Here is a 23,348-nt window from a genome sequence, read left to right as displayed (position 1 = left end):
CACCCACTTAGCCATCCCCACTAAGTCAGAATTCTGGGTGTACACTTCAGACTCTGAATTTTTCTCTTTAACATCTGCAAGGGAATTGAACCAGTTAGGTACAAGCCATGTGGAAAACCATATTGCCAAACCATTGGCAATAAACCAAGAATCATTGTGATAATGACACATCTCACGCATCTCTTGCTTTAAAATATGACACACATTGTACAACACTGTTCCTTCTCTTGTGCTAGAAAACAACATTTCAGTCAATAAATCATTAGTCAAACAAACATGCTTTTTATCCTCAGAGGACACGAATTCATATGGTGCACTCAATTTCACTGGTGACTCTTTTACCTGTGGTACTCTAGCCCTGTCTTGCAGGTACCAGATCCAGTGTATGATCCTAGCTAGGGGCACTCTTTTCTTCCCCTGTTCCTGATTTACATGTAAATCAGTATTTCCCTCTTGCACTGCACAGAAACCTAAAGTCTGAATTATTTCATTTGCCAAATCACAAGCGCGCAGCTGCATATAATTTTTCCTAGAGACCATATACCAAAGTGTTAGGATTTCACTCAGATGAGGGCTATTCTGTTTCCAAAAATCAAACAAGCTAATGAAACTCGGTGTCTCTTGCTTAGTGAAAACAGTAAGAAACTCTAAAATCTTTCGTTTTACTTGTGCATTTTGCGACGGTACCTCGTAAATCACATTCTGAGCTCTGTTCTCCGTGTTATCAGTTAAGGAATGCACTTCGACTGCCAAAAAACCTGGCTCACACGGAGGCTCAGACTGGCTCACAACTGTCTTAACCCCCTCATTACTGGAATGGGAAAAGACAGATTCTTCTAAAACAGCATTTTTATACATTTCAGCATTATCTTGCATTAATGTGTTCTGGCTAATTTGCTCACGTAAGTTCTTATTTTCATGTTCTAACTGCCTACATTTCTCCTGCATTTTTCTGTAAGCAGATAAAAGTATCCAAACCCTTCTGTCAAAAACAAAATGAACATAATTTCTTTCAAAAGGCACATTTTCTAAATATGCTTTATCACAGCAAGAAAACATGTTTCTCACAGCACCATCAGGCAGTTTAACTACACATGCATTTTCAAACATGGTCTGCCGTGCTTCTGTAATTCTCTAAACAACAAAAAACAATTACACTTTTAAATTGTGCACGTAGAAATCTATAATTCGACCCCACTTCTGGTACCAAAATGTTCTGCCTTCCTACTTATCTCCTACCAGAGTTTACAGAACCTCTCTGGAATGCACTTCTGAGTTCAAAGAAGACCTTTATTGTTGTTAATTCTTCCCCACCCACAAGTTCTTGAGAGACAAATTAATAGACTTCAAGCACACGTTCAAATGAGTAAAAGTAGTCGCAGCAATGAAAACAAAATATATCACAGTACTTCTCAGTTGCAATGTACACAGCAGATTATATTAGCAAAGCATAAAAATTAAATTCATCACCGTTTGAGCAAGGCGGCAGGGCCTAACTCAGCTTCATCTTTCTGGGGTCTGCAAGTTGATGACTCCGGTCAACTGCGAGAAAGAGATTATCTACCCAAACGGGAGACTGGCAACTGGCGCCTAGTTCCAGCCTGAAGTCAAGCAGATTTGAATCTAACTCACTGTAGCCCCGAGTCATCCTTACAAAAGCGTGCCCCCTCCTCTCAAACTTGGGAAAACTACGCAAGCCTTTGGAGACTGGCCAGATCTCCCAGACTTCTCCTCTTCCCAAGCCTGAGCAGGAAGGAAAACACCAAATGTACTCTCTCTTATCAGGTCTAGTCTGGTGTGAAGAAAACAGCTTGGTTCATCTTGTGGAAAAACACATCTTGGAAAAATACAGCTTGGATTCTCAACTGCAATGTCTAACTCTACATTAAAGGCAATAGGCAGCTAACCTAAATATCAAATGTAATGTCTAATATCATGTCAAAGCCAATAGGCAGCTGAGCTGAATACAAAATGTAATGTCTAATATCATATCAAAGCCAATAGGCAGCTAAGCTGAATACAGAATGTAATGTCTAATATCATGTCAAAGCCAATAGGCAGCTAAACTGAATACAGCATGTCAAAGCCAATAGGCAGAATACAGAATGTAATGGCTAATGCAATGTCACAGCCAATAGGCAGCTAAATTGAATACAGAAAGTAATGGCTAATGCCATGTCAAAGCCAATAGGCGGCTGAACTGAACAAAACATACAATGTGCTACTGGTGAACATTGAGCAACTAATATGCGCAGTGGTGAAACACAAAGTCATTGGTCAAACACAATTAATAGCATCACAACACTGGAATAAAATGTTTGTTGTGACCAGACACTTGTACTGATGTGCTTGTGTCTAAAGGTTGTAAGCCTGAGCAGGGCACCGTGTACCTGTGACATATCCCTCCTTTCAGAAGTAAGTCATGTCTTCATCATATCGGTCACACGGTCTTACATCTCTACTTACAAAACTGTTGAAATTAAGGAAGCAAGTAGTTTGTCATAGGTAAATGTATTATAGTGATGATGCAGTAAATACAATTTTAACAGAAAATAAGAAAATTAATAAAGTGAAGTTGTCAGTCATGGTGAATTAAATCATTGGAGTAGATGGCACACCACTGGGAGTCCAAAGTCCAGAATACTCCTCCCATTGGAACTGGCAGATAATTCATGATCAGGCAACAGCGTGAATGTGTGGCACACAAGGGAGTTCATTTAGGAAGAGGTCACTTGCTGGCAGTAGTGTTTGTCATGCCATCCACACTGCCTGTTTTCTTCGCCAGATGTCCTGTGATGGGGTGGATTTGCTGCTGGAGGCAGGGGTGTCTGGGGCTTTTTCTTCTAGCAGGACCTCCCTTCCAATGGATGGCACTGATGAATAAGGGCCTGGTTTTTATGTGCCACAGGAAGGGGTAAAGTGTTGTTGTAGAGCCCTGCTCATGGTGGTGTTAATGTCCCTCATCGCCCATGTTAGGGAGGCCACTGTTCACTCATATCCCAAGGGATGTCCCTTTGTAGCTGCTTGATTTCCTGGAGTTCGGTCAAGAACTGGCCTGTTACACCTTAGGACTCTAAATTGATCCCAAGATGTGACTGATGGTGTCCTGGCAATGAGCAGCCCCAGTGGCCTCACCCCTCTAGGCCACAGCATCCCTCCCACACACCCTAGCCACACAGGCCTGTGCCCTTGGCACAAGGTGCCCTCTCCCACTGTTTCCTTGACCCTCAAAGTTAGAATGCTGTGCTGCAACTCAGGATCCAGGACAGAGGGGCACAAGATGGTAGACAGTGTGCTCGAAACACAGGTTGGGGGAGAATGGTTGCCTGTGATGTAGAGGCAGCCAGGCTGGGAGGTGTTGATGTGGCCACAATGAGACTCTCTGTTGGTGTCCTATCAGGTTGCCCAGATAGGCCAGAACCATTCTCCATGTCAAGGCCAGGAGTGCCTTCTTCACTCAGGGCTTCATCCAGAGGGGTAGTGGCAGTCTGTTCCATGGCCTCTGTGTTTCCAGTGGCAGCTCAACCTGTTGATGTGAAAGATACAATGTTAGTGGTTGGATTGCGACATCTACTACCAACAATCTAGTGTTACATTAGGCATAGACCTTATACAAAGTTATTTTGCAGTTAGTCTTATTGTGGCAAGTAGCAATGATATTGGTTGTACTGAAGCATGCCAATTCCAACTAAGTCAAGCAGCTGTTAAAATGTGCTGATCATTTGCCCTTCGGAGGATGGCCTGAGAATGCTATCTTGCCACCTGTGCAGTAAAAACAGTGGGTCAGCAAGATATGTGTTTGCCCATTTTGAGGCCTGGTTGACTGTTATGCAGGCAGACCTAGTAATTTGTTGTATATGTGACTGTCATGTGGTCAGTGAATTGTGAATGTGTCTGCTGCCAATATCATTCTGGTGATGCATCTTGAGGCCTTTGGGATCGCTGTTTTAAACAATGGGAAAGGTGTCCTTCCTGTTCTCAATAGTTTCATCTTGGGTTAGCTGGTCAGGATCGAGCTAGGTGGTCAGACACATCTCAGAGTTGAGCATGATCTGTATCTTGGTACCTCCCAGGTAAGTAAACTTCAATAGAGAATTGGCAGGTAAGGATATCTGGACAAGTGACCACTGTTCTGGTGTTTGGAATTACTGAAACAGTGCCTCCTGGGAGTTGCACTCATGTCACTCCCCATACTACACAATTTGACAAATGGTATTCTCCCAGGTGAGTGAACCTCAATTGAGAGTTCATAAATAGATAGATTTGGTCAAGTGAACATTGTTTTTGTGGTTGGAGATAGGCACATCGGGACATTCCAGTCACTCCCTCTACTTCCCACCACCATAGAAATGTTATCCTCCCAGCTGAGTAAACATAATTTGAGAGATAAGACATGGAGTTATTTGGGCACGAGAACACTGGGCTTGTGTTTGACATTGGAGAGACAGAGGCTCCTATCCTTAGCAGTCATGCCACTCCCTCTACTTCATACACTTGATAAATGTCATCCCCACAAGTGAGTACACTTTAAGTGTGAGTTACCAAACATGAGTCTTTGGAGAAGAGGACAGTAGACTGGTGGTTGGAGTGACAGTAAGCGAGCCTCCTGGGAATTACAGTTATGTAACTCCCTGTACTACACACACTATACAAATATCCTTGTCCCAGGTGAGTGCACTTCAATAGAGAGTTAAGACAGAGAGTTACGACACAGGGGTTGCTTTTGGAGTGAGAGAGACAGTGCCTCCTGGGAGCTGCATTCCAGTCACTCTCACTACACTCACTACTCCCTAATAATTGACAAATATTATCCACCCAGGTGAGCAAACTTCATTTGGGAATTGACAAACAGTGCTCTGTGGGTGAGAGAACAGTGGGCTGGTGGTTGGAGTTACTGAAACATGGCCTGCTGGGAGTTGCAGTAAGGTTCCTCTCACTACTTCCCAGTACTTGACAAAAGGTATCCCCCTAGGTGAGTAAACTTCAATTGGAAGTGAGTTGCCAAACAGGGGTCAATTGAGAGTCAAGACGCAGGGGTCCTTGGACAAGAAAACAATGTGCTAGTGTTTGTAGTTACAGGACTAGTGCCTGCCGGGGAGTTGTGGTAATGTCAGTGCCTCTACTACACACACTATACAAATGTTATCTCCCCAGGTGTGTACCCTAAAATTGATATATACTATATTTCGAGAAATGACCACTGGTCTGGTGTTTGGAGTTATAAAACAGTGCCTGCTGTTAGATGGAGTCATGTCATTCCCTCTATTACACACTGTTAGAAATGGGGTCTTTGGTTAGCAGTCAGGTTACCCCCTGTCCAACCAAGGACCCTCACTCTAGTCAGGGTAAGTCACACACGGTCCAAATTATCCTGTGCCCACCCTCTGGTAGCTTGGCACTGAGCAGTCAAGCTTAACTTAGAAGGCAATGTTTAAAGTATTTGTACAATAAATCATGCAATAAAACAGTATAACACCTTAAAAATACAACACACTGTGTTTAGAAAAATATGTAATATTTATCTGGTTAAAGTACACTTTGAATTATCACTGTAGGAAATGATAAAAGAAGCCTTTAGTCTTTAAAAAGCAACAAATGTCTCTTGCAAGCACAAAGTACCTGGTTTGCTTTCAATTTCTCTGCAAGGGGCCGCAGAGGAGGAGATGCGTGGAAAACGGGGAGGTGTGCGGGGATTTTCCCGGACAATGTGTCATTGAGTTTTTCATACAGGGCAGGCTTTGCCCACTTTCTGGCGCACAGACTGGGATCCTCTGCGGGTTGCAGGGTTTTTGGATGCCTTGGGGACGATGCGTTTAAATCCTGGGCATGCAGGACGAAGTCACAGGAACTCCGTCGATGCGGTGGGCGATTTGTGTGGAAATTTCTGCCGCATGGCAGGCGCTTGCGTCGATTCCCCTAAGGAAGTCAGGCTGCGTCATTCCGGCTCGGCTTTGCGTCGATTCCTTGGACCGTGCTTCAAAGTTCCGGTCGCATCGCTCTTGATGCGTTGATCTCCACTTCGGGGAGCCGGGCAGTGATGCAGGCTGTGCATTGTTTCTTGCAGGCTGTGCATCGAATTTTCGCCACACAAGGAGTTCTTTTGCAGGATTAAGTCTTTTTGGTCCTGAGACTTCGAGGAACAGGAGGCAAGCTCTATCCAAGCACCCTTGGAGAGCACTTCTCAGCAGAGCCAGAGGTCAGCAAGGCAGCAGGGCAACAGCCGGGCAGCAGTCCTTTACAGAAAAGCATTCAGGTGAGTCCTTTGGGCAGCCAGGCAGTTCCCCTTGGCAGGTTGCAGGTTCTGGTTCACAGATTTTTCTACAGTGGTATCTTATCCAGAAGTGTCTGAGTTGGTAGGGTCAGAGACCCTGCTCAAATACCCAAATGTGCCTTTGAAGTGGGGGAGGATTTAGAGTGTCTTAAAAGTGCACAAGGTCCCTTTTCAGTTCCATCCTGTCTGCCAGGGTCCCAGTAGGGGGTGTGGCAGTCCTTTGTGTGAGGGCATGCTACTGTCCTTTGACATGTAAGTGTCAGGCCCTCTACCCTCCCAGCCCAGGAAGACCCATTCAATATGCAGATGTGTGCAAGTGTGACCGAGCATCCTGTGTTTGAAGTTGTCTGAGTGAATGTACAAGGGAGCTATCAACTAAACCCAGCCAGCCGTGGATTATAAGGCACAGAAGGATTTAAGTGCAGAGAAATGCTCACTTTCTAAAAGTGGCATTTCTAAAATAGTAATATTAAATCCAACTTCAGCAGTCAGCAGAATTTTGTATTACCATTCTGGCCACACTAAATAGGAACTTGTTACTCCTTTCAGATCAAAATCTACCACTCAAACAGTATATGAGGTTAGCCCTAATGTTAGACTATGAGAGGAGCAGTCCTCACAGTAGTGTAAAAACGAATTTAGGAGTTTTACACTTCCAGAACATATAAACTGCACAGGTAAATGGCCTGCCTTTTATCTACAAAGCACCCTGCCCATAGGGTTACCTAGGGCCTACCTTGGGTGTGACATATATATATAGAAAAAGGGGAGTTTAAGGCTTGGCAAGTACTTTTAAGTGCCAAGTTGAAGTGGCAGTGAAACTGCACACACAGGCCTTGCAATGGCAGGCCTGAGGCATGGTTAAGAGGCTACTTATGTGGGTGGTACAATCAGTGCCGCAGGCCCACTAGTAGCATTTAATCTACAGGTCCTAGGCACATGTAGTGCACTTTATTGGGGTCTTACAAGTAGATTAAATATGCCAATTGGGTATAAACCAATGTCAACATGTTTTAAGGGAGAGAGCATATGCACTTTAGCACTGGTTAGCAATGATAAAGTGTGCAAACCAGCAAAAAACAGTGTCCAAAGAGTGGATGGAGGCAGGCAAAAAGTTAGGGGTGACGATCCTAAGGCTGTCAGGTCTACCATGTGTCCCCCCAGCTGAAAATGGGGAGAGCTACCCAACCTCCTGGGAGCCCTCATCGCTAAGGCGGAAGTATCTGGAGAGACCATCAGGTTGGCGTGGTCAATCTCCGGGCGATGCTCCACCATAAAGTCCATCCCCTGTAGCGAAATGGACCACCTCAAGAGTTTAGGATTCTCGCCCTCATCTGCGTGAGCCATCTGAGGGGTCGGTGGTCTGTCTGAACCCGGAAGTGAGTCCCAAACACTACTGATCTACTAATAAATGATAACTGGACCTGGAACAAGGTGTAAGTTCCACAAGGTACCCACTATAAGGCAGGCCAGCCTCCTACACCTATCTAGGGACTGGTCCTCAGGGTAAGAAGTGTGGGATGCTTCTGAAAAAGAAGTAATATTGGAATTGGCAGAGGCTGATCTTTCCCTAACTTGAGCCACCCTTGTGACATGGCCTCTAGGTCTAGCACCCCCAGAAGCACTTGAACAGTGTTCAAGAAATCTGAGCAAGGCCGTCATTTCAACACAACAAAAGAGGGTCCCACGAAGCCAGTGGTCAACTCAGTGAGTTGAGCAATGCAGGATGGAGTACTGGGGACCTGGACTAAGCTGTGCATGAAGGAATCCTTGCAAGAGTGCACAGAAGCCCTAGCAGCTGCAGATCACACAGCACACAGGATTACTACCTGGCGTGGGGAGGCAAGGACTTACCTCCACCAAATTTGGACAGAAGGACCACTGGACTGTCAGGGTCACTTGGATCCAGCTCCTGTGTTCCAGGGACCACGCTCGGCAAGATGAGAGGGGACCCAGAGGACCAGTGATGCAGAAGTTTGGTGCCTGCGTTAGCAGGGGGAAGATTCTGTCGACCCACAGGAGATTTCTTCTTGGCTTCCAGTGCAGGGTGAAGGCAGACAGCCCTCAGAGCATTCACCACCAGGAAACAGTCGAGAAAGCCGGCAAGATAAGGCGCTACAATGTTGCTGGTAGTCGTCTTGCTACTTTGTTACAGTTTTGCAGGCGTCCTGAAGCAGTCAGCAGTCGATCCTTGGCAGAAGTCAAAGAAGGAGATGCAGAGGAACTCTGGTGAGCTCTTGCATTCGGTATCTGAAGAGGAACCCACAGGAGAGACCCTAAATAGCCCTCAGAGGAGGATTGGCCACCTAGTCCGGTAAGCACCTGTCAGGAGGGGTCTCTGACATCACCTGCTGGCACTGGCCACTCAGAGGTCTCCATTGTGCCCTCACACCCCTGCATTCAAGATGGCAGAGGTCTGGGACACACTGGAGGAGCTCTGGGCACCACCCCTGGGTTGGTGATGGACAGGGGAGTAGTCATTCCCCTTTCCATTGTCCAGTTTCGCACCAGAGCAGGAGCTGGGGGATCCCTGAACCGGTGTAGACTGGCTTATGCAAGGAGGGCACCATCTGTGCCCTTCAAAGCATTTCCAGGGGCTGGGGGAGGCTACTCCTCCCCAGCCCTTAACACCTATTTCCAAAGGGAGATGGTGTAACACCCTCTCTCAGAGGAAATCCTTTGTTCTGTCTTCCTGGGACTGGGCTGCCCAGACCCCAGGAGGTAAGAAGCCTGTCTGTGGGTTGGCAGCAGCGGTAGCTGCAGTGAAAACCCCAGAGAGCTAGTTTGGCAGTACCCGGGGTCCATGCTGGAGTCCCGGGGATGCATGGGATTGGCACCCCAATACCAGATTTGGCTTGGGGGGACAATTCCATGATCTTAGACATGTTGCATGGCCATGTTCGGAGTTACCATTGTGAAGCTACATATAGGTATTGACCTATATGTAGTGCACATATGTAATGGTGTCTCCGCACTCACAAAGTCCGGGGAAATTGCCCTGAACAATGTGGGGGCACCTTGGCTAGTGTCAGGGTGCCCTCACACTTAGTAACATTGCACCTAACCTTCACCAAGAGAGGGTTAGACATATAGGTGACTTATAAGTTACTTAAGTGAAGTGTAAAATGGCTGTGAAATAACGTGGATGTTATTTCACTCAGGCTGCAGTGGCAGTCCTGTGTAAGAATTGTCTGAGTTCCCTATGGGTAGCAAAAGAAATGCTGCAGCCCATAGGGATCCCCTGGAACCCCAACACCCTGGTTGCCTAGGTACCATATACTAGGGAATTATAAGGGTGTTCCAGTGTGCCAATTAGAATTGGGGAAAATAGTCACTAGCCTGCAGTGACAATTTACAAAGCAGAGAGAGCATAAACACTGTGGTTCTGGTTAGCAGAGCCTCAGTGATACAGTTAGGCACCACACAGGAAACACATATAGGCCACAACTATGAGCACTGGGTTCCTGGCTAGCAGTATCTCAGTGACACAAGCAAAAACAAACTGACACACAAGTAAAAATGGGGGTAACATGCCAGGCAAGATGGTTCTTTCCTACACAACCATCCCCCCCAAAAAAACGAGGTGCAATATGGCTAACCTTGCCCAGATGAGTCTTCATTGTCTAAGTGGAAATATCTGGAGAGTCCATCTGCATTGGAGTGGGTACTCCCAGGTCTATGTTCCATTGTATAGTCCATTCCCTGTAGAGAGATAGACCACCTCAACAATTTAGGGTTTTCGCCTTTCATTTGTTTTAGCCAAGGTAGAGGTTTGTGGTCTGTCTGAACAATAAAGTGAGTATCAAACAGGTATGGTCTCAACTTTTTCAGTGCCCAGACCACAGCAAAGTCCTCCCTCTCTATGGCAGACCAACACTTTTCTCTAGGGGTCAACCTCCTGCTGATAAAAGCAACAAGTTGATCCTGGCCCTCAGTATTAAGCTGTGATAGCACTGCCCCAACCCCTAATTCAGAAGCATCAGTCTGGACTATGAACCTTTTGGAGTAGCAAGGGCTTTTTAGGACAGGTGCAGAGCACATGGCCTGTTTGAGCTCATCAAAAGCTTTTTGACAGCTAGCTGTCCACAATACCTTTTTAGGCATCTTCTTACTAGTGAGATCATTAAGAGGCGCTGCAATAGAGGCATAATTCTTAATGAACCTCCTATAGTACCCTGTGAGGCCTAGAAAGGCTCTGACCTGGGTTTGAGTTGTAGGGGGAGCCCATTCCATAATGGTCTGGATCTTCCCCTGCAGTGGTGCAATCTGTTCCCCACCTACCAGGTGGCCCAGATAAACCACTTTCCCCTGCCCTATCTGGCGCTTTGTAGCCTTGATAGTGAGGCCTGCCTTTTGCAGGGCCTCCAAAACTTTCCACGGGTGGACCAGGTGATCATCCCAGGTGGAGCTAAAGACAGCTATATCATCCAGATATGCTGCACTAAAAGCTTCCAACACTTGCAGGACTGTGTTCACCAACCTTTGAAAAGTGGCAGGTGCATTCTTCAGACCAAAAGGGCATCACAGTGAATTGATAGTGCCCTCCAATGGTTGAAAATGCAGTTTTGGGTTTAGCATCTTTTGATAATTTAATCTGCCAATATCCTGTAGTTAAATCAAAAGTGCTTAGATACTTGGCAGAAGCCAGTGTATCTATTAGCTCATCTGCCCTGGGTATAGGGTGAGCATCTGTCTTGGTTACTTGGTTGAGCCCTCTATAGTCAACACAAAACCTCATCTCTCTTTTACCATCCTTGCTGTGAGGTTTTGGGACAAGCACCACTGGGCTAGCCCATGGGCTTTCTGAAGGCTCAATCACTCCTAAGTCTAACATTTTCTGTGCCTCTTGTTTTATGCAGTCCCAGACATGGTCAAGCTGCCTGTAAATCTTACTTTTGACAGGTAAACTGTCTCCAGTATTGATTGTGTGCTCACACCAAGTAGTGGTACCTGGTATCAGTGAGAAGAGTTCAGAAAACTGACTTAAGAGATTTAAACAGTTGTCCTTCTGCTCAGCAGTAATGCAATCTGCAAGTACTACTCCCTCCACTAAGCCATCAGCTTCAGTGGTGGAGAAGAGATCAGGGAGAGGGTTACTCTCTTCTTCCTGTCTCTCATCAGTTGCCATGAGCAGGGTGAGATCAGCCCTGTTATAGTTGGGTTTTAGGCGGTTGACATGGAGCACCCTAAGGGGACTCCTGGCAGTGCCCAGGTCTACCAAGTAGGTAACCTCACCCTTTTTCTCAACAATTAGATGGGGTCCACTCCATTTGTCCTGGAGTGCTCTTGTGGCCACAGGCTCCAATACCCATACCTTCTGTCCTGGGTGGTACTGGGTCAGGATAGCCTTCTTGTCATGCCATTGCTTTTGCAGCTCCTGGCTGGCCTGAAGGTTTTTACTGGCTTTTTTCATGTACTCAGCCATTCTTGATCTTAGGCCAAGTACATAGTCCACAATGTCCTGTTTAGGAGCTATGAAAGGTTGTTCCCAACCCTCCTTAACAAGTGCAATGGGACCTCTAACAGGGTGCCCAAAGAGGAGTTCAAAGGGGCTAAAACCCACTCCTTTTTGGGGTACCTCCCTGTAAGTAAAAAGGAGGCAAGGTAACAGGACAACCCATCTCCTTCTGAGTTTTTCAGGGAGTCCCACTATCATACCTTTGAGAGTTTTATTAAACCTCTCAACCAGACCATTTGTTTGTGGATGATAAGGATTAGTGAACTTGTATGTTACACCACACTCCTTCCACATTGCTTTGAGGTATGCAAACATAAAGTTAGTACCTCTGTCTGACACCACTTCCTTAGGAAAGCCCACCTTGGAAATGATTCGTAGAAGGGCCTTTGCCACTGCAGGAGCTGTAGTGATCCTTAAGGGTACCTAGTGGCATGGTCCACTACCACAAGGATAAAACTATTGCCTGAAGCTGTTGGAGGGTCAAGGGGGCCAACTAGGTCAACCCCTACCCTTTCATAGGGCACCCCAACTATAGGAAGTGGAATTAAGGGGGCCTTTGGTGTGCTACCAGTCTTGCCACTGGCTTGGCAGGTCACACAAGAGCGACAGTGACAATTTAAAAAGCAGAGAGAGCATAAACACTGAGGTTCTGGTTAGCAGAACCTCAGTGATACAGTTAGGCACCACACAGGGAACACATATAGGCCACAACTATGAGCACTGGGGTCCTGGCTAGCAGGATCCCAGTGACACATGCAAAAACAAACTGACACACAAAATAAATGGGGGTAACATGCCAGGCAAGATGGTACTATCCTACAATAGGGAACTCAGAAAGCTGAGGTTAGAGGAGTCCAGACTGAGGCTACAGCAGCAACAGTCGGCCTTAGACGGGGAATCCCTGGCTGTGGAAAGGGAAAGACAGAGGTTTGGGTTAGTTCCCCATGGTGGCCACAGCAGTTTCAGGAATTCCAATGTCAGAGAATCTACATTTGATTCAAGAAATCTGCACAAAGTTGTTCCTCCTTACAAGGATGGGGATGATATATGCAAGTGGTTTGCTGCACTTGAGAGGGCCTGCAAAGTTCAGAGGGTCCCTCAAATTCAGTGGGCTGTTATGCTGTGGCTATCTTTCACTGGCAAGGGGGGAGACAGACTCCTTATTGTCAGGGAGGATGATGCACATGACTACCATATACTCAAAAGTGCATGCAGATGGTCTGGGCTTAAACAATACAGGATAAACTTCAGAGAGAGACCAGAAAGGAGTCAACATAGGATTGAACAGAGTTTGTAGACTGTTCAGTGAAGGCCCTAGAAGGTTGGCTTAATTGCAGTAAGGTGACTGACTATGAAAGCCTATATAAGTTGATTCTGAGAGAGCATATATTGAATAATTGTCTGTCTGATTTGTTGCATCAGTATCTTGTGGAGTCAGAACTGACCTCTCCCCAAGTACTGGGAAAGAAGACAGAAAAATGGGTCAGAACAAAGGTGAGCAGAAAAAATGATTACAGGGCGTGTAGGAGGCTGGCCTGGTTTGTAGTGGGTACCTTGGGTACTTACACCTTATACCACATCCAGTTATCCCTTATTAGTAAAGTAATGGTGTTTCAGCAGCTTTGGCTGATAGAGGTAGCTATAGCAGAGCAGCTTACGCTGAACTAGGAGACATGCAAAGCTCATGTAATACCACTTATAGTTACATAGCTTTTATACACAAACAAAGACAATACTCAGTGTTACCAAAAATAAAGGTAGTTTATTTGGGTGATGTCTTATCTAGGTGACTGGTTGACACCTGTTCGGTATAAGTCAATAAGGACGCTCAATGAAGGACCACACGCCAATTATGAATACAATTTAGCTTTACTAGAATTTCAGGTAAATGTAGGCATTTAGCACATTAACAATAGTGGAATAAGAATAGCAATGAAAAGCATCTATTTATATATAAGTACACTACAAAGAGCATCTATGCATATATATAAGCAAAGAGTTCATTGACAGATATAAGCTTTGATTAACTGTATACCAAAATGCATCACACTACGATGTTCAGGAAGCAAAATATAAATGAGTTGAATACTTCAGATAAGCTTTGATTTACTGCACACCAAAATGCATGTTTCAATTACTGCAGCAGGCTCACACTACGATGTTCAGAAAGCAAAATATAAACGAGCTGAATACTTCAGATAAGCTTTGATTTACTGCACACCAAAATGCATGTTTCAATTACTGCAGCAAGCTCACACTACGATGTTCCTATAGCAAAATATAAACGAGCTGAATACTTCAGATTATAAACACAGTGCAAGTATAATAATCAATCATAATAATAGAGCATAGAAACAAAGGCCTTTCATCCCTGTGTGGAACTTAACTTAGTCCACGAAATGCTGGGAAGCCCTCTACCGCCTGCTTGGACCTCTCTCCCCCTCAAGCATCACGGTCTCTGAACAGCAAAACAGGGAGGCAGCGCTGGGCCATGGCAGCTTTCACAACCCCATCTGCGAGCTTCAAATCCCGCACCCGCACTTCAGTGCTTAAATAACTCGAAGCTTGGATTCTATCTCTTTCTGGCATGTTCTAGCTATGTTATCAGCACTTGGCTGCTCTGCCCTTCCCCAGCCTTTGTTTTCATTCCATCTTCTCCCTGTACTCTCGTTCTCAAGGTTGAGACGGAGTCTTCTACACAAACAAGCTTGAAAATAATATCATGAACTTTTCCACATTGTTCGGGGGTTTCAGCAGGCATCATGCTCATCTACACTGCTCAAGCTAATTAACCCTTCGCGTCACAATGTCTTCCGCAACTTTCCCAATACTGATCAGGTGACACAGTACCAAAAATATCTCAGAGGCAATACACCTTCTGCAGGTAAGTATTATACACAATATATACACTAAACACCAAAACAAGACACGTAATTAGACATAGGATAGTGCAAACAATAGGAATGCTATAGAATGCAATGGGAGAAAATAGGTCTGTGGGCAAAACAAACCGTATACTAAGAAAGTGGAATGTGAATCACGAATTCCCCGCTAGACAAGTGTAGTGTGTGCAGAATCGCTGGGAGAGTAAGAATACAGTAAAGGTAAGTAAATTAGCCCACCCCAGAGCCCAGAAAAGCAGGAGTAAAGTACTGCAAGTTTCCTTAAGACACACTACACCTCGTGATATGGATTATTGCAGTAACCAACCAAGTCTGCAAACAACAACTGCTGGATTCCTGGACCTAAAGACCTGCAAAAGAAGGGGACCAAGTCCAGAAGTCAAAAGAAGTTCCAGGAAGGACAGGAGCCCCTGCCAACCCAGAAGAGGGTGCAAAAGAAGAGTCCCTGGTTGGACGAAGACTGCAGGAATGCACCCTAGGGAGATGTCAGCAGGTTCCTGTGTGATGCAAAAGATGTCCCACAATGTGAAGATGGATGGAGACGTGATTTTGTGTTGGAAGTCACCAACAAGCCTTGATTATGACAAATGTGCGTTTTGCATCAAAATGGCACTGGCTGGACCCAGGAGGGACTTGGGGGTCTCAACTCTGTATGAGGAGGAAGAGGGGGCTCTCAGCATTTTAGAGATCCCCCAGGATGCCAGACAGCACCCACGGGAGTCCCAGGACTCAGGGACAAAGGAGGTGCAAAACGCGGTTGATGCAGCACTGCAAAGAAGGTTCCCAAGCAGTCGGAGGTCAACTCAGCGAGTTGAGCATTGCAGGATAGAGTGCTGGGGATCTGGTCCAGGCTGTGCACAAAGCAATTCTGCAAATAGTGCACAGAGGCATCAGGAGGTGAAGAAGACATGGTGAACAGGGGTACTGTCGCTCTCAGGGAAGGCAAGGTCTTACCTCCTCCAAATTGCGTCAGCAGGACCTCAGGACAGTCTGTGTCGTTGGGGTCTGTCCTCTGTGTTTCTAGGAGCACGCTCGTCACTGTGAGAGGAGTCCAGCAGTACCGGCTGTCGACTTCAAAAGTGCCTGCGTGAGCAGGGGAGTGACTCCGTCACCCCACAGGAGATTTCTTCAGTCCTTCTGGTGCAGGATGAAAACAGGGAGTCCTCAGAGCACGCACACCATGGAAACTGTTGCAGTTGCTGGCTGGAGCTGAAGTTGCAGAAGAAAAGTATCCCTTGTGGATACTTTGTTGCTGTTACAGCGGTTCGTGGAGCAGGTTGCGGTTGATCCGAGGTCAGAGGATGAATTAGTAGTTGCTGAGGATTCCTGCTAGAAAACTTGTTAGTAGAAACTGAAGAGAACCTACTGGAGAGACCCTAAATAGCTCTGAAAGGGGGATTCGCTACCTTATCAGGTAAGGACCTATCAGGAAGGGTCTCTGACATCACCTGCTGGCACTGACCACTCAGAGCCCTCCATAGTGCCCCCACACCTTGCAAAGCAAGATGGCTGAAGTCTGGGACTCACTGGAAGAGCCCTGGGCACCACCCATAGGGTGGTAATGGACAGGGGAGTGCTCACTCCCCTTTCGTTTGTCCAGTTTCGCCCCAGAGCAAGGGACAAGGGGACCCTGAGCCGGTGTAGACTGGCTTATGCAAGGAGGGCACCATCTGTGCCCTTCAAAGCATTTCCAGAGGCTGGGGGAGGCTACCCCGACCCAGCCTGTAACACCTACTTCCAAAGGGACAGGGTGTAACACCCTTCTCTCAGAGGAAATGCTTTGTTCTGCCTTCCTGGGACTGAGCTGCTCAGACCCCAAGAGGGCAGAACCCTGCCTGTGAGGTGGCAGCAGCTGTAGCTGTAGTGCAAGCCTCAGAGAGCTAGTTTGGCAGTACTGGGTGTCCATGATGGAGCCCCCAGGATGCATGCAATTGGCTCTCCAGTACCAGATGTGGGATAGGGGGACAATTCCATGATCTTAAACACCTTAAATGGCCATAGTCAGAGTTACCATTGTGAAGCAACATATATGTATTGACCTATATGTAGTGCACACGTGTAATGGCATCCCTGCACTCACAAAGTCCGGGGAAATGGCCCTGAACTATGTGGGGGCACCTTTGTCAGTGCAAGGATGCCCCCACACTTAGTAACATTGCACCTAACCTTCAGCAAGTGAAGGTTAGACATATAGGTGACTTATAATTTACTTAAGTGCAGTGAAAATGGCTGTGAAATAATGTGTGCGTTATTTCACACAGGCTGCAGTGGCAGTCCTGTGAAAGGGTCTGTCTGAGCTCTTTATGGGTGGCAAAAGAAATGCTGCGCCCATAAGGATCTCCTTGAATCACAATGCCCTGGGTACCTAGGTACCATATACCAGGTACTTACAAGGGGGGTCCAGTGTGCCCATTGAAATTGGTAAATGAAGTCAGTATCCTATAGTGACAAATTTAAAAGCAGAGAGAGCATAAGCAGTGAGGTTCTGATTAGCATAGCCTCAGTGACACAGTCAAGCACAATACAGCCATTAGGCCATAAAGTATGAGCACTGGGGTCCTCACCACGAGGATCCCAGTGAGACAGGCAAAAACATTCTGACATACAGGTAAAATTGGGGGTAACATGCTAAGAAAGATGGTACTTTCCTACACAACAGCCCTCAAATGAGGGACAATAAGGCTAACCTTGCCCAGATGAGGCTTCATTGTCTAAGTGGAAATATCTGGAGAGTCCATCTGCATTGGAGTGGGTGCTCCCAGGTCTATGTTCAACTGTAAAGTCCATATCCTGTAGGGACATGGACCACCTCAACAATTTAGGGTTTTCACCTTTCATTTGTTTAAGCCATAATAGAGGTTTGTGGTCTGTCTGAACAATGAAGTGAGTCCCAAACAAGTAGGGTCTCAGCTTCTTCAGTGCCAAGACCACAGCAAATGGCTCCCTCTCTATGGCAGACCAACGCTTTTCTCTAGGGGTCAACCTCTTCCTAATGAAAGCAACAGGTTGATCATGTCCCTCTGAGCTAAGTTGTAATAGTACAGCCCTTACCCCTGATTCAAAAGCATCTGTTTGAACAATTAATGTTTTGGAGTAGCTTGGAGTAGCTTGGGCTCTTTAAGACGGGTGGAGAGCACATTGCCTGCTGAAGCTCCTCAAAAGCTTTCTGACAGCTAGCTATCCACAATACCTTTTTAGGCATTTTCTTACTGGTGAGGTCATTAAGAGGGACTGCAATGGAGCCATAGTTCTTAATGAACCTCCTGTAATGCCCAGCGAGACCTAAGAAGGCTCTGACCTGGGTCTGAGTAGTAGGGAGAGCCCAGTCCATAACGGTCTATATCTTCCCCTGTAGTGGTGCAATCTGTTCTCCACCCACCAGATGACCCAGATAAACCACTTTCCCCTGCCCTATCTGTCACTTTGAAGCCTTGATAGGTAGGCCTGCCTTTTGCAGGGACTCCAAATCTTTTCAGAGGTGGACCAGGTGATCCTCCCAGGTGGAGCTAAATACAGCAATATCATCCAAATATGCTGCACTGAAAACTTCCAAACCTTGGAGGACTGTATTCACCAGCCTCTGAAAAGTGGCAGGTGCATTTTCAAACTAAAGGGTACACTGTGAATTGATAATGCCCTCCTATGGTAGAAAATGTTGTTTTTGCTTTAGCATCTTCTGACATTTTGATCTGCCAATACCCTGCAGTCAAATCAAAAGCGCTTAGATACTTGGCAGATGCCAGTGTATCGATTAGCTCATCTGCACTGGGTATAGGGTGAGCATCAGTTTTGATTACTGTATTGAGACCCCTATAGTCCACACAAAAGCGCATTTCTCTCTTTCCTTCTTTGATATGTGGTTTGGGGACAAGCACCAATGGACTGGCCCAGGGGCTGTCAGAGGGCTCAATAACTCCAAGGTCTAACATTTTCTGAACTTCAGCTTTTATGCAATTTCTGACATGATCAGGTTGCCTGTAAATTTTACTTTTGACCGGTAAACGGTCTCCAGGGTCAATTGTATGTTCACACCAAGAAGTTGTACCAGGTGTGAGGGAGAAGAGTTCAGAAAACTGATCAAGGAGATTTTTACAGTCTTACTCCTGCTCAGCAGTAAGCAGTCTGCCAGAACCACTCCTTCCACTAAGCCATCAGCTTCAGTGTTGGAGAAGAGATCAGGGAGAGGGTCACTCTCGTCTTCCTGTCCCTCATCTGTAGCCATGAGCAGGGTTAAGTCAGCCCTGGCATAAAAAGGTTTTAGGCGATTGACATGAAGCACCCTAAGGGGGCTCCTGGTAGTGCCCAGGTCCACCAGGTAGGTGACCTCACCTTTCTTTTCTACAATTAGATGGGGTCCACTTCATTTGTCCTGGAGTGCTCTTGGGGCCACAGGCTCCAATACCCACACATTCTGTCCTGGGTGGTACTCTATCAGGAGATAGCCTTCTGGTCAAACATTGCTTTTGGAGCTCTTGGCTGGCCTGAAGGTTTGTTTTTAGTGGCCTTTGTCATGTACTCAGCCATTCTGGATCTTAGGCCAAGCACCTAGTCCATAATGTGTTGCTTTGGAGCTAGGGGACCCCTAACAGGGGGACCAAATAGGAGTTCAAAGGGACTGTAGCCCACTCCTTTTTGGGGTACCTCCCTGTAGGCGAAAAGGAGACATGGTAATAGGACATCCCATTTCCTTTTAAGTTTTTCAGAGAGTCCCATAATCATGCCTTTGAGAATTGTATTAAACCTCTCAACCAATCCATTAGTTTGTAGATGATAAAGGGTGGTGAACTTGTAACACCACACTCCTTCCATATTGCTTTTAGGTATGCAGACATGAAGTTATTACCTCAGTCTGACACCACTTCCTTAGGGAAACCCATCCTGGAAAAGATTTCCTGCGGGGCTTTTGCCATTGCAGGTGGTGTAGTGGTCTTTAAAGGGATGGCTTCTGGATACCTTGTGGCATGGTCCACCACCATAAGGATGAATCTATTGCCAGAAGCTGTTGGAGTGTCAAGGGGCCAACAATATCAACCCCCGCCCTCTCATAGGACACCTCAACCACTGGCAGTGGGATCAAAGGGGCCTTTGGGCTACCACTAGTCTTGCCACTGGCTTGGCAGGTGACACAAGAGCGACAAAACTCCTTTGTGTCTTCTGACATATATGGTCAGTGAAAATGTGGAACACGTCTGTCCCATGTTTTAATCTGGCCTAAATGCCCAGCTAAAGGGATGTCATGAGCCAGAGTTAGGATGAATTCCCTGTACTGAAGGGGGATGACCAACCTCCTGGTGGCACCAGGGTTAGGGTCCCTTGCTTCAGTATAGAGGAGATTATTCTCCCAGTAAACTCTATGGGTGTCAGTGACATCACCATGTTGCTGCTTGACAGCTTGCTGTCTGAGGCCTTCCAATGTGGGACAGGTTTGCTGTGCCACACTCAGCTCTTCTCTGGCAGGCCCCCCTGCACCCAAAAGCTCAGCTGTATCAGCTTCCAAATCCTCTGGTGTAGGCTCTGAACAGAGAGAGAATTATTCTTCCTCAAAAGGGGAATCATCTCTGGAGGGAGGGATAGTGGACAAGGGTTTGCCTTTCTTATCCCTAGTTTTTGGGAGCACTTGGTCCATATTCCATGATCCAAGTTTCCCTGTCCTCTTTGTTTCTTGGCCTGAGCCCTGGTAAGAACAAAGATATGCCAAGGAATCCCCAGCATTGCTGCCTGGGCCTCCAACTCCACTTCTACCCAAGCTGAAGTCTCCAAGTCATTGCCTAGCAGACATTCTACAGGTAAATCAGTGGCTACAACAACTTTCTTTGGACCAGTAACCCCCTCCCCTGCAGTTGAGATTCACAACAGCCATGGGGTGGCTTACAGTGTTGCTGTGGGCATCTGTTACTTGGCACTAGTGATCAAGTAGGTGTTCTCAGGGGCAACCAGTTTGTCTATCACCATTGTGACACTGGTACCTGTGTCCCTGTAGGCCTCAATCTGAACATCATTAATCAGGGGTAGCTGCTTGTACTTATCTATATTAAGGAGACAAGCAACTAAAGTGGCTAGATCAATGCCACCATCAGAGACTGAAACAGCCTCAGTGATCTCCCTCACTAGACCGACCCCTGCTACACTACCAATGGTGAGCCCAGCTACACCCTTTAATTGGCTATTAGTAGTGTTTTTCCCACCAACACTGCTATTACTAGGGGCACTAGTGGTTGCAGTTGGGGTTGTGGTGGTGGGAGGTTTGGAGTTTCTTTTTGGACAATGACTACCAGTTGCTCAATGGCCTTTGGCTCTACACAAATAACATCAAGGTTTCTCATCTTTGTGAGATGAGGATTTGGACCCACCCCCCAGAGGATTTTTGTGGACCTGATGAAGACTGATGATTTTTTCTCTTTGTATCCACCCTTGTCATGTGACTTACCATCCTTCTTCTTGCTGCCCTTGTCACTCCCTGTATGAGCTTTTCTGTTCACCCTTGTTCTGACCCATTTGTCTGCCTTCTTTCCCAGTTCTTGGGGAGAAGTCAGATCCGAGTCCACAGAAAGATACTGATGCAACAAGTCAGACTCACATTTGTTCAAAATATGCATTCTCAGAATCAAGTTATACAGTCTTTCATAGTCAGTCACCTTACTGCCATTTAACCAACCTTCTAGGGCCTTCACAGAACAGTCTATAATGTCTGTCCAGTCCTTTAATGACTCCTTTCTGGTCTCTCTGAACTTAAGTCTGTAATGTTCAGTGGTTAAGCCCAGACCATCTAAGAGTGCGTTCGTCAGAATTTGGTAATTATCTGCATCCTCCTCTCTGACAATAAGGAGTCTGTCTCTCCCCTTACCAGAGAAGCATAACCAAAGGATAGCAGCCCACTATACATGAGGGACCCTCTAAACTTTACATGCCCTCTCAAGTCCAGCAAACCGCTTGCAGATGTCATCACCATCCTTGTAAGGCGGGACAACTTTGTGCATTCCTAGATTCAAATGAAGGTTCACTAACATTTGAATTTCTAAAACTGCTGCTGCCACCATGGGAAAGTATTCCCTAAACACGCCTTTCTTTTTCCACAGCCAGGGATTCCCTGTCTAAGGTCAACTCTTGCTGCATTAGCCTCAGTCTAGCCTCCTATAACCTCAGCTCTCTGAGTTTCCTATCTAGGGACTGGTCCTCAGGGTTAGAAGTGTGGGATGCCTCTGAAACAGAGGTAACATGGGAATGTGCAGAGTTAGATCTATCTCTAACAGCGCCCACTCTAGTGACCTGGCCTCTAGGGGTGAAGGGAGCCCTCTTAGTGTGTGAACCCTTCCCACTACCAGTTGTACTAAGTAGCTTGTTAACAGAAAAATCTGTGTAAGTACCCCCCCCAGGATTGTCAGTTTGCTCCTCTGAGCCTTCCTGTTTGGAATCATCCTCCACCTCTTCCCTTGTCTGATCTGGATCAGTGTTGAGTCCCTGTTCATCTTGGAGGAGAAGATTTAAGAGGAACTTCTATTGGGGGTTCTTCCCAATCCCTAAACTTCTTTCAATACAGAGACCCCTCAAACCTTTAAAGTTTAGATTCTCATAGGTAGTCTTGACAACTCTAGGGGTAGCTTCTACAGAGGACATATTGAAAGAGAAAAAGTTTAGGAAAGTGAGTAAAACGTTTGTAGAATAATAGAGCTAATTATTTAGAGAAAAGAAGAAAACTTTTCAGAACTTTGTAAAAACGTTTGCAAAGTTTAAGGAACTTTTTAGAAAGTTAGAAAATTACTTCTAGGTATATATTATATATGCTCTAAGTATTGGAGCAAGCTTGTCTTGTGAATATCACCAGTAACAAAGTGATAAAGCAATTGCAAGTACTTATCCCACAGCTGCACCACCAATGTACGAGGCTGGCCTGGTTTGTAGTGGGTACCTTGGGTACTTACACCTTATACCAGGTCCAGTTATCCCTTATTAGTGAAGTAGTAGTGTCCTAGCAGCTTAGGCTGATAGAGGTAGCTATAGCAGAGCAGCTTACGCTGAACTAGGGGACATGCACAGCTCATGCAATACCACTTATATTTCCATAGTACTTATACACAAAGGCAATACTCAGTGTTACCAAAAATAAAGGTAGTTTATTTGGATGACACAGTACCAAAAATATCTTAGAGCCAATACACCTTCTGCAGATAAGTATTATACACAATATATACACTAGACACCAAAACAAGGCAAGTAATTAGACATAGGATAGCGCAAACAATAGGAAATGCTTTAGTATGTAATGGGAGAAAATAGGTCTAGGGGCAACACAAACTGTATACTAAGAAAGTGGAAAGCGAATCACAAATTCCCCCCGTAGACAACTGTAATGTGTGCAGAATCTCTGGGAGAGTAAGAATACAGTAAAGGTTAGTAAATTACCCCAACCAGAGCCCAGAAAAGCAGGAGTAAAGTACTGCAAGTTTCCTTAGGACACACTACACCTCGTGATATGGATTATTGCAGTAACCAACCAAGTATGCAAACAACAACTGCTGGATTCCTGGACCTAAAGACCTGCAAAAGAAGGGGACCGAGTCCAGAAGTCGAAAGAAGTTCCAGGAAGGGCAGGAGCCCCTGCCAACCCAGAAGAGGGTGCAAAAGAAGAGTCACCGGTTGGACGAAGACTGCAGCCATGCAGCCTAGGGAGATGCCAGCAGGTTCCTGTGTGATGCAAAAGATGTCCCACGATGTGAAG

At 46.0% G+C, this 23,348-nt stretch overlaps 1 long non-coding RNA gene across 1 annotated transcript in view; it reads right to left on the bottom strand.

Annotated features, from left to right (window-relative positions):
- Positions 1-1,273: 1,273 nt before the first annotated feature.
- Positions 1,274-23,348, bottom strand: part of LOC138267951 (uncharacterized) — a 50,324-nt gene continuing 28,249 nt past the window's right edge. The window contains exon 3 of the long non-coding RNA XR_011199896.1: positions 1,274-3,526. This is a non-coding gene — a long non-coding RNA (uncharacterized lncRNA). The remainder of the gene's footprint in view (positions 3,527-23,348) is intronic.

The sequence above is a fragment of the Pleurodeles waltl genome, chromosome 12, assembly GCF_031143425.1.
Source record: "Pleurodeles waltl isolate 20211129_DDA chromosome 12, aPleWal1.hap1.20221129, whole genome shotgun sequence".
NCBI lineage: Eukaryota > Metazoa > Chordata > Amphibia > Caudata > Salamandridae > Pleurodeles > Pleurodeles waltl.
Note: the sequence above shows the minus strand (reverse complement) of the source record. Positions and strands in the feature narration are given on the sequence as shown.